This window comes from Pinus tabuliformis, chromosome 4_2 (genome assembly GCF_031772625.1).
Source record: "Pinus tabuliformis cultivar Carrire ecotype Pingquan chromosome 4_2, CPIR1, whole genome shotgun sequence".
Taxonomy (NCBI): Eukaryota; Viridiplantae; Streptophyta; class Pinopsida; order Pinales; family Pinaceae; genus Pinus; species Pinus tabuliformis.
This window is the reverse complement of record NC_142304.1, coordinates 904807908-904819576: the sequence shown is the minus strand read 5'-3', so window position 1 is coordinate 904819576 and position 11669 is coordinate 904807908. Positions and strand designations below refer to the sequence as shown.

At 34.2% G+C, this 11669-nt stretch overlaps 1 pseudogene; it reads right to left on the bottom strand.

The window, feature by feature from the left end:
- Positions 1-1527: 1527 nt before the first annotated feature.
- LOC149172613 (serine carboxypeptidase-like 20) lies at positions 1528-5267 on the bottom strand (annotated as a pseudogene).
- Positions 5268-11669: the final 6402 nt, after the last annotated feature.

Here is an 11669-nt window from a genome sequence, read left to right as displayed (position 1 = left end):
AACAAGCTTTGTTGCCAAATTATGGAGTCTGCGCATATGCAGAATTTCATAATCATTTTTTAGTTTCTGAATTTTCTCTTAATATGTTTTATTCTATGAATCCATTAAGAAGATAGAAAGTTTTATGTAAGGGTTAACAAATGTGCTGCTTAATATCCCTGACATTATATATTTTTTTTATTTTTGTTCGAATAACACAAGTATATTTTTTCTCCCAAAAAAAAGTCTATAGCCAGCAGAACTTCTGTTTACGTCCATTACTCGGTTCTCACCCCATTTTCTCTACCGGGGTATAGATAAAGTGATATCTCTCTCGGCACATTCACACAAAACTAATTCTTTGACTTTGCAAGTAAGAATGCTAAATACCCAAATTAAGGCACAGATACAAGGACAGAACGGGCGTAGAAATGTGAAAGGAGCTATATATAAATGGGAATGGAGCCATCTCTAGTTCAAGAGCATACCGTTTGTGCATGAATAGCCTTCCTCATATTTTTCGTTACACCAAATGGTACCAATTCTAACATCCTGATTTAACAAAGTAAACGGAGCTGTTTTAGAGAACTAAAATCTGAATTAATAAGTTGAAGAAATTTATAAATACTAACCAAAAAAATTAGAAATACTATTCCAAATATAAGTATAGTGAAAATTTTACAATTTAATAACTAATAGATGATTATAGCCTCACTTCTACAACTACATCAATTTTTTTTTATAAATACTATTCCAAATATAAGTATACTAATTTTTTTTTTATAAATACTATTTATAATTTAATAACTAATAGATGATTTATAGCATCACTTCTACAACTACATTGTCTATTCTATAATGTTAAAACTTAAAACATGCTAGCTAATTATAATTTAATAGCTAATAGGTGATTTATAGCATCATTTCTACAACTACATTGTCTATTCTATAATGTTAAAACTTAAAACATGCTAGCTCATTAAGACTTGTCAATACCATCTTGGAATTTGTAAAATATCAAGCAAAGCACTTTGATGTGTTTAATATTGACTCGACTTGTCAATACCGTCTTGGAATTTGTAAAATATCAAGCAAAGCACTTTGATGTGTTTAATATTGAGTCAATAAGAAGGATGGGACAGTAAGGAACTTGGCATACAGATTAAATTTCAATCAATTCAATGCAGGATAGGTAAATGCCACAAAAACCACTACTAAATTAACACATTCAAGATATAAAATTTGATGAAAAAAGGCATTGTAATGCCCTTTCATGTGTATTATTGCATATTGTCAGTTAGGAATGAGTCTGTGGCATTTGGTGGTGTCACCCCCATTAATCAATCTGCAGTTTTGTTTTTTTTAATGGCATTAGTATTCTTTTTTATCGCATTCAGTTGTGTTTGTTTTTATTTTGGAAACGGATTCTAGTCCTTATTTTCTGAATCTGCAATCTATATATGTTTAACTGTTTTTGGAGACCATATTTAATACTCCTCAGATTATAGAGATTAATTATTTGATCTCATTACTGAATATTCCCTAAATTTACAATTCACGTAAAAATGTCCGACAAATCCTTACCATACACTTGATGTCCTGCCCGGGAAGGCCATACATACTTTCTCTTCCTGGAAGGCTCAGGTTAGTCTGGCCGAATAGCTTAAAACTTTCAGGCAAGTTTTCTTTACTGCCACGAACCTCTTGCGTTTCAATGCCAAGGTAGCATGGCTCAAGAATGTTATAAACGTGAAGTCTTGAAAGCCTCTGCACATTCAATGACAAAATTAGAGGTTTTATCATGTATCCATTAAAAGAGAAAATTGAAACAAAGAAAAAGACGATACCTCGTTTATTACAGCTAGTATCGTATTACAATCATCATCTTCGACATCATAATACTTCCCCTTACAGCATCCAACACTTCCTACAATATGTAGACAAATGATCATCTGGACAGTAGAGAACAATATAGACATCATTGAAACCCAAAAGTCAATTTCACTGCACATTATTAGTACTTGGTTGTGCACGTTGAAAGTAAATTTTACAAGATTAATTCATATTACTAGTTGATTAGGTTTTACGATTTTGGAACTGCCAAGCTGTCTAGTAATTGAGTATGGTAGAGAAGTGCCAACCTATGTAGGAATTGCGTTATGGTTGAGAAAAGCGAGGGATGCGATGAGAGGGATGCATTTCTTTTTTTTTATAGGAATTAAGAGCAGAATAAATATATATATATAAAAAAAGAAATTACCTGATATTGATTGTCTGATATAATACCCATTCCATGAGCAAATGGTACAAACGAATTGTCATCAAATTTTCTGTCTGTGAAGGCATTTCCTATTGCGTAACCCTGAAAGCTCAGCATCGATAAAAGCCAAATTAGGTTCAATTTATAGAACATATACAGACTGCAGGATTGTTAGCAATTTCAATGCTAAACAATCGAAAGCCATCTACCTTAAAATTCAGAACAGGTTTTACCCCAGCTTCAATTCCTGTAGCATAACATAATCACAAAAGTACAAAAAAGTGAGTTAATGGTTCACCCATTATAAACTTTATACCGAATATCTTGTTAAATGGAATCCATATTGCCTTACCCTTAACCACATCTAATACTAGAGTTGGAACGCAGATTCCTGCATATGATTCTCCACTAAGATATAACGGATTTGAACTGAACTCCGGATATTCTTCAAACCACTGCTTGAACATTAACGAAATGAGTTTTATTTTCATGGCTGAGCCAACAAGAACAGATCTGTATTTGTTAAAAAAATACATGGTGTCTGCAGAATTATCAAATATACTTTACACCTTTACCGTATAATACTTGATTGCTAATTGTTTTCAATCAAAAAACTCCAAGCGATGCAAAACATATTAAGCACCTCTAATATTAGTTAATCTGGAAATAACAATGTAATTGATTTTCAACGAAAAGTTGAAGACCTTCAAAAGGAAATGATGCCTATCTGAAGCTGTCTGGAGATCACTGGTAACATAATCACTATGGTTTTCAGATTATGAATAACCAACTCCACATGGTGAATCCAGATAGATAATATTTGATACCTGGGTTTATAAAAGGATAATACAGTCGTTAGAATTGGATTTGTCATTCGATTGACGAGAAAATCTAGCCATTTCATTGTTCCATAAGTTCTATAACTCTTCGCCGTTGAAACCATCCTAGCACTTAATAAATATAAAAAATAAAGGACAAGTTTATTGAGTGGTTTAACTCAATATTCGCCGCTGAATCCAATCTAGCACTTAATGAATATAAAAAGGGGTAGGTTTGGTGACTGGTTTAACTCAATTTGCTACTTGTAAACTGTAAACTTTGTGTCTACATGGATTTTTTATTTTTATTTTTATTAGTGTTATTATTATTATTATTTTTATTTTTATTTTTATTTTTAATTTTAATTTTAATTTGGCAAGTGGATGCTACCGTGAGGATGGTATAAAGTTAGTTTGAGATAAGACCCTCTTTGAAATAATTTTATAGTAATCTCAACGCTCTTTGAAATAATTTATAGTTTTATTTCCATAAAGGTAACCCTCATCTTGAACCTATAACCTGTTAGGATTAAATCTCATATATTTCTTACAGTTACAAGTTTTCACCTATTAACATTATATATATCAAATTTTTTAAAAAGGAATGGATCAACTAGAAATAAACTCACTAGAAATAGAGACAAACTCAGAGAAATAAAAGGAGCTGTACACTTGTTAGCTTCATCCATATACACTGAAATATACCTTTGACCAAGAGTATGGATTCTAGTCTCGGCCAACTTCCATTCTGTCCGGCTTTAAAGTTAAATGGACCTGCAAGTGCACGATGTTACTGTTAAAAGTGAGACATTCTGAATTAGGACGTAGGCCGTTTTCTTCTGTAAAAGAGTGAACGGATCTCTGAATCATTTGGGTGTTGACTCTTTCTCAGAAAATCAAACACAATTGTGCTGAAATAATAAAAATAATTTTCTTTTAAATTTTATTCTTTTGTTAAAAGAATATTATTAATTTCTTAAAACAATAAGAATAATGGAGTATCAAGTCACATCAAGTAACAATAAGACTCGAACTGTGTAGGAAATAATCATTAAACGGAACAAAACAATACCATGCAGACCAAAATGCAGACATTAAACTAACAAATCTTGAAATAGAAATTGGGATGCTAGATGTCCCACTCTCTCTGAACACTTATATTTATAATAAAGCTGACTGGATTGTATAGTGATGTATGGTTTGACAGTAAGTTACATAGGCTAAGCCCGTGATGTGTGATGTGTGGTTTGAAGGTAAGTCACATGGGCAAAGTCCTTGGTGAGCCAAGTTCAAATTTCATTGAGTACAATGACCTGCTGTGATGGGGGCTAGAGGGGCGGATTCCCCTTTCCCGTGAGTTTACTCTTGCCAAAATCATAAGAACCCTTCCCGGTGAGTCTGCTCTTGCTAAAATAAATCATAGGAACTTAGTATACCCAACTTGCAGGTGGTTGGTTATGCTCTTGGTGTTATAGTGGCAGCTATGAGGTTTGGTCTTGGGTCTCCCATAAATTAGGCCTGGCAGTGACTGATTCACCATGTGATAAAAAAAAAATATCTGACTAAATTACCTAGATTAATTAAATTTTTAACCTAAACCATTCCAATCACGTCAGATATAGTCAATGACATACAACCAACTAACTGAGATATCAATGGACATAATTATCTAGACTTCTATAGCTTAAATATCTAAAGTTATAAACAAATCGTGAATCTAGAAAGTTAAATTTTAACTAACCATGTTCGTATACAAAGCCATCAAAACTTGAGCCACCACGACCGCCGTTCAGCCAAAGAACAACTGGATTCCTTTCTGATGTAACGAAATATTAATAGACGTACTTCCCACTAGTCTCATCTATCTTTACATATCTACATAGCACCAATATAAACTAATCAAATAACATCATTGTAAACACATTAGAATAATGGTACAAGAAATTTCGTGGTCACCATTGTGATCATATTCAAAGGAAAATCATTCACAGAACTTTAACTTGAAGGCACTTCAAACAAGCTGACAATGAAATAAATATAGATGAAGATTATCCCTACCCTTCATAATGAGCCGAAGGAAGAATACCGCTGTAGCCAGGCACAGATGTGATTCTTGCATTTGCGGGCTCTGCTTCTGTGTAGGTTGTATAGGACTGCAAAGCGACTAGTACAAGAAGGCAGCATGTCCAGACAACTTTTTCAAAATCCATTGTGAAAGTGGCTTCAATAATTTCTCCTAATACAGAAATCCTGCTGCACCAGAACAAATGTAGCCTATACTCATGGGAAGTTCATGCCATATGTCAATTCTCTTCATATTTTATACCATAAAAATATGTGTACACAAATATTTTTAAATTCCTCTTAACATTTCATAATTAATTTTATCGTTAAGACTTAAAGTTGGAGAGATGCAATCAATCTCGAATTCTATTCATATTTTATCAAAAAGATGAACTCCCCAGGAGAAGTACTCTCCCAGCTGCCACCGCCAGAGTGTCTCATTGTGCACTGTCATTGTCAATTTATTTGTCAGAGGACTAAAAGAATTCGCATCGCCACCACAGTGTTTCATTGTGCATTGTTAATTTGTTTGTTAGAGGATTAAAAAAATTTGCATCGTTGAATCATATTGGTGGTGAAGATATGAAAATAACTATTTGAAGCTATCCAACAGTGATATCTGCTTTTGGATCTCATATCTTCTTTAATTCAATGCGGCTTTGGTTCACTCATAGGTTTGATGGGGTTTTAAGCCGTCCAATGGGGTTTCTTTCATGCTGTACTCTGCCCCGCCTGGATGGCATGAGTTTCAAAGCAATGAGGCTAGGTGCAAGGACTGGGGAGTTTTGGTAGAAAAGACACACTCAGAACTGGCATCTAAGGACAGAAATCAGGGGACAAAAGTCCTAACATGTTTCTGTACCACTAGCTTTATGGAGCTCAGACAAAAGCTCAGAAAAGCCGTATTGATCTCTGTAGTTCTCTCTTTATTTTTTCTTCTCTAGACCATTGGTTTCAAGGACATGAAGTACTTCTGGTCACTGGCAATGGGGAAGATGAATGAACTAAAAGGTAAAGCAAAATTGGAGATTAAAGGAAAAAACAGGGATTTGGGGGCAGTGTTTGTTATAAGCAGCAAAAGGTATAAGTTATTACAATGTTTTTTTATTTTATTTTTATATTTTTTTAATTTTTAGTTTGGTTGATATGAACAAAATTTCAATTTTAACTATGAAAAATAACATTACACATTATACTATACTGAACTTTAAAATGAACTTCTCTAATCAATCACTAACTATAAACACAAACTTTAAAAAACAAACTATGAAAAAATTTACTGGATACCAAGAAATATTAAGACTTTATAAATACTCTGAAACAATGGAGGATTTCAGAACTTACCTGCTTTATTATTCTTCTGCTCAATCCCACACACATCCAACTCACGCGCACTATGCATGAATTCTCACAAAGTAAAGGATCAATTGATAGAAACAATAGGACTTTTTCATATCATTCTGCCATCTGTAAATTTGTCTTCTAATCTGCTAACAGTTGTCATGGTTCAGAGCTTGTATGGGAATATAATTCATCAAATCCTCAACCATTACTATTATTGTGGGCTCACTTCACCGTCAATCAGGTGTCCACTCAGTGGAATATTCATCACAGGGAACTTCGTACTCAAAAAATAACGTGTAAGAAAAAGTAACTTATAAAAAAAATCTTTATATTTAATTTTTTTCCCAAAATTATGAAGAAAAAAAAAAAACAAATAATTTACCTTTATAGTTGCAAAGATCAAATTGTGATCATATTCTCGAGTATATCTGTACACATCAACAATTCAGAAAACACAACAGTTTATTTAAATGTGTTTCAATTAACATGGTGAAAAAGAGCGGAAGCAATAATCATGTACTTACCCAACGACTTGATCATCCACCATCCAGGGGTGCCATTGATCAATTTTGGCATAACCCACGGACCTTGTCCAGTGAAAGGCACCACCATATCATGATCGCCGCTGTCATCACAAAGGAAAATGTGAAGATTATAGTATATGATGGTTACCATAGTAATCAATGAAATAAATTCCGAAATTCGGAGACTCCGAAGAGTTCACGCCGGTCGTGGAGAGTTCAGATGGTTTAGATGAAGTAAGAGGAGAGGCAGATCTGTGGGTTCGATTGAATGTTGTGTCAACTGCGTGTTTCACATTGACTGGTGACACTGCATGTTTGCTTTAGAGATCTGCAAATATTGGTTAAATTTTATTTGGATGTTGTTGCACCTTATTTTGGCTACCAAAACCGGTTAGGTCTTGTTTTTTTTTCCACAAGTGCTGGTGGAGAATTTGATTGGTGGATTGATTTCCAGATCCGAAATTGATAGGGCAGAAAATGGGTCTTCAAAGTTTTGAGGTTTGAATTATGAAATATAGGCAAATGAAATGAAAACAATATTATGGAAGGTAAATTTACTAGATTATGTTGAAGATGTTATTATTGATAGTGGAGATGCATCTACATCTGCATTAGATGATAACATCATATTCAACATAATATATGAACATGGAGAGATTCTTAGTACAAAATTCTTATGGAATGTTTTACAAATGAAATACTGTTTGAATGAGGGCAATTATGTTGAAGATATTGCTCTTGAAAATGATCCCATATTTGTTTGATTGTGAAACTGAAGATGCAATGATGGGTGATAAATGTGTGTCTGTAACTGAAATTTGTGATCATAAAAACACATCCATTATTGTAGAACGTGAGTTTTTTTTCAATGAAGAAATCAAGTTTGATGAGACTTGTATACGTGAGTGGATCAATTTGATGATTGAAAAACATCTAGTTGATGAATCATTGTTTGGTGAGAGGGAAGGCCTATCTTGACATAAAGATTAAATGCAAAACCTGCTTGTAGCAACGAAACTGAGTAAGTTGAAGGCATAACTATGTGAGCACACAGGGATGGAGTAGGGAGAGATGGAGAAATGAAAGCTCTCCTTAACGAGTAAAAAGACAAAAGAAAATGTGGTCCTCTTTATAAATCTAGCATTGTTTTTTGTGCAGATATTGGGAGACAAGAAGAAGCAATTGAAGAATCACAAGAACCTACAACATCAAATGCAAAGAATGTTAGTATATACTAGAAGAGGAGGATAAGAGTTCATGTGTTCCTAAGTAGGGGGAGAAAACATAAAAAGGAGGAAAAGCTCCATCATTTTCTTATGGCAAAGAAAGTGAAGATAAATCTTCATCCACAAATGAACAAATATGGGCTAGGCTGCAAGAAGACTAAAATGAAAATGTTGTTACCAAGTTTTTCATGTTTTAATTGTAACCCTAGGTGAGACTAGACCAACAGGGCTATGCTATTGCTCAGTACCCTTTCTCCATTAAGAGGGAGTGTTGAAAATAATGGAGAAATCTAAACTTAGACTATTGTTATAATGATGATAGGATTGAGACTCTAATCTTAGACCTCAGATCCTATATGTACTATGTTCTAGTGATTGTATTGTGTGAAATGCTTGGGCATTCTCCACCTATCTCAAGTGGAGAGCCATTGAAAAAGTGACTTTGTTAACAATCTAATATCTTAATAACATATACAAAAGAAAATATATGATGTTATTGAATAAAAATAAAATGATATAAATCTGTTTCAAATTATATCTATTAAATAATATATAGATATTTTTATTCTAAGCATTTAAAAAATATGTAAATTTAAACAGATTCATGATAATTATAAATCTAACTAATTCATTACATGGACTCCTATGTTTTAACATGTATCATCATAAAATTTAGATATATCTACGAACTAAGTGGGTACAAGTAGCAACGGACCTGTAAATTAATGCACGGTAGCCTTTACTGGTCAGATTTTTATGGTAGACGATCATGCTTCCACCTTCAAATCGGTTGTACTGAATACGGTGGCTATTCATCTGCCATTCCCCTGAAATTTCTTCCGGCAAGGAAAATTCCATAAGTGGAATAGCCATTAGTGCTCCATTGAAACGTAATGGTCTCAAGAAAATGTAGCTGAACAACCTAAATGACATTGCAAAATACAAGAGTACATTAATCTGACTTCTACGAAATGACAATATAGGTGCAGAACAACCCAAAAGATTCTTCATGTCTTGGCTATGTTATTAATTGTTTTATATATATCTCAGATGCTAACCTTGCATTAAACCCCGGAGTGAAGAAGGTGAAGAGAAGAATCAAAAGTAAAGCCATATTAAAGCAATTAATGACAGCAACAAATATTATTAACGGGTTTTAGAATATAAGGAGAGAGACTTGTTACTGCAACACGAAGGCTGACTTGACTGAAGCTGTCTCGTCATATCAATTAGAGAATTTTGTAAGATTTCAGGTTATAACTCATTAGTGTTTAGGGCGACTTTGGTCCTTTATCCAGGGTTTCACTTTCAATGTTTTGGGAAAACTTTTAATGTTTGGTGAAATTTTGGTCCTCTGTGTAACGTTCTATTTTTATGTTTGGGTTTATTTTACTATTTAATCAATGTCAAGTAAGGATGATTACCATTGGCTTCTTTTAACTTATTTTTCCCAATCCAGAGTTCCGGAGTTCCGTTCCTATAGGAGACTGTTTTGGCTGGTGATGTTCCCGGTACAAAAACAATATGTGTACTTGCTGGTCGAGTTGTGAGATACCGTAAGTGGAATCTAATTTTGGCCTGTTCTTCGGTCTGTGCATATCTGCAAACAATCAGGCAGACTTGGTTTCTCGTAAGGAAAAAGACGGAATTCTGTGAAACCAGTGTCAGTAGGAATGGTAGATTTATGGATTATTCAACACCGATGACGGAAAGCTTTGCTGCAAAAGCGCATTAGCTAAACAATGAAGGCTAACTATGGCACAGATCATACAAAAAAGTACTTGAAATATACTTTCCATGAAGCTATCAGCAAAGACACTTGAATAATTGCAGGTGATTTGAATTTCCCGCTGACCCATAGGAAAGTGTGGGGACTTAATGGAAGGAATGATTTGCAGGAAGAATTTTTCAGAGACTGCGTGTCGGCAGCAGGGTTTGAGGATATAGAGCCCTGGGCTTTAATTCCTACATGGTTGAACAATCGAAAAGGTGATCAGGGTGCGGGGAAGAGATATTTGAGTACCTCATGTCACACATCATTCATTGTGTCCTCATTTGATATGGCATGAGTTGTTATTATGGCATCATATAGATCCTTTAATAAACGTCATACTCAATAATATTTACGACATAATTATATCATTTCAAAGAATATGTTATCCACCACAAAAATTCGTTTTATTTATATATTTTACATATTGATATCATGTTAATTTAGTGTTGAAAAATGAAATAAAATTTGGACCTTAAGTATATACATTTAATTTAGTAACGGGACAACTTACAGTAAAAATCATTTTTTCAAATCCCAACAGGGATCAGAAGAACTTGATAGCTAGATATAAATAGTTATGAGGTAAGCTGTATTGGTTTAAAGAAAAAAGTTGAGAGTCATTTGTTTAATAATTAATATTATCAAAATATTTAATTTTTTATTAAATTAGGGTTATTTTAATTTTAATCATATAATATTGATTTCTGGTGATAAATAATTTTAATAATAAAAGGTGAAATTACTTAGTAAAATATTTTCTCACTTAATAATTAATAATTTTTCTTAATAGGAAAGTAGTTTTCAAAGGACACTATCTAAATCGATTCATGTTTTGTTAATTCATAAATTAATATGTAATAACAATATAGCGCACATGGAAGAACTCGAACCTGGGTCGACGGTAGGGTTTCCGAGGTGCAGGTAAAATGGTGAAAGCGTAGACTAGGGAGGCGGAGTACGGCAGGTGAGCGTCGCTATAGGTAACGGCCAGGTATAATTGAAGCCTTACGTAACAGTTTGAAGCAAAATAGTAGATTGGGACGGCCTGAGAGAACCAATGGAAGAAAGCCAGGGGGGGGAGAGATCCCCTCCTACAGAAATGTTATGTTAGGTAACGCAGGGACCGAAGAAGGGCAAAGGGGAAGATCGGAAATGAGCAGGGAACCTCCAGTCTTGGGGAATAAATGGCAAGCCAGAATGGTAAACAGATGCCTCCCTAGGGCACAGAAAAAACCGAGGTATGTGATTCCAAATAACAAATTAGAGAATTACCGCTGCTATATGAGAGATCACGCTTTAATCTGCAAATTTATAGGATACTGGCCATCTGAAAGGGACCTCACGAGATGGATTCAGCAGCGATGGCGACCAAAAGGGCATATAGATCTCAAATTGGGGGCTAAGGGCTTCTTTACAGTCATCTTCGCAAACCTTGCAGACAAGGAAAGGGTTTTTGAGGAGGGACCGCACTTCATGAACAATGCGGGTTTGTTCACAAGATATTGGGAAGATAGATACAACCCTGATGAGGAGAAAATTATGGCAGCCCCGATATGGGTCAGATTATTTGGGTTACCGGATGAATTCTGGGATCCTGAAATATTGGAAGGAATAGGAAATTCGATTGGTACTTTTGTCAAGGTGGCAGAATCGACGAAAAGAGGAAAATATACTTCATAT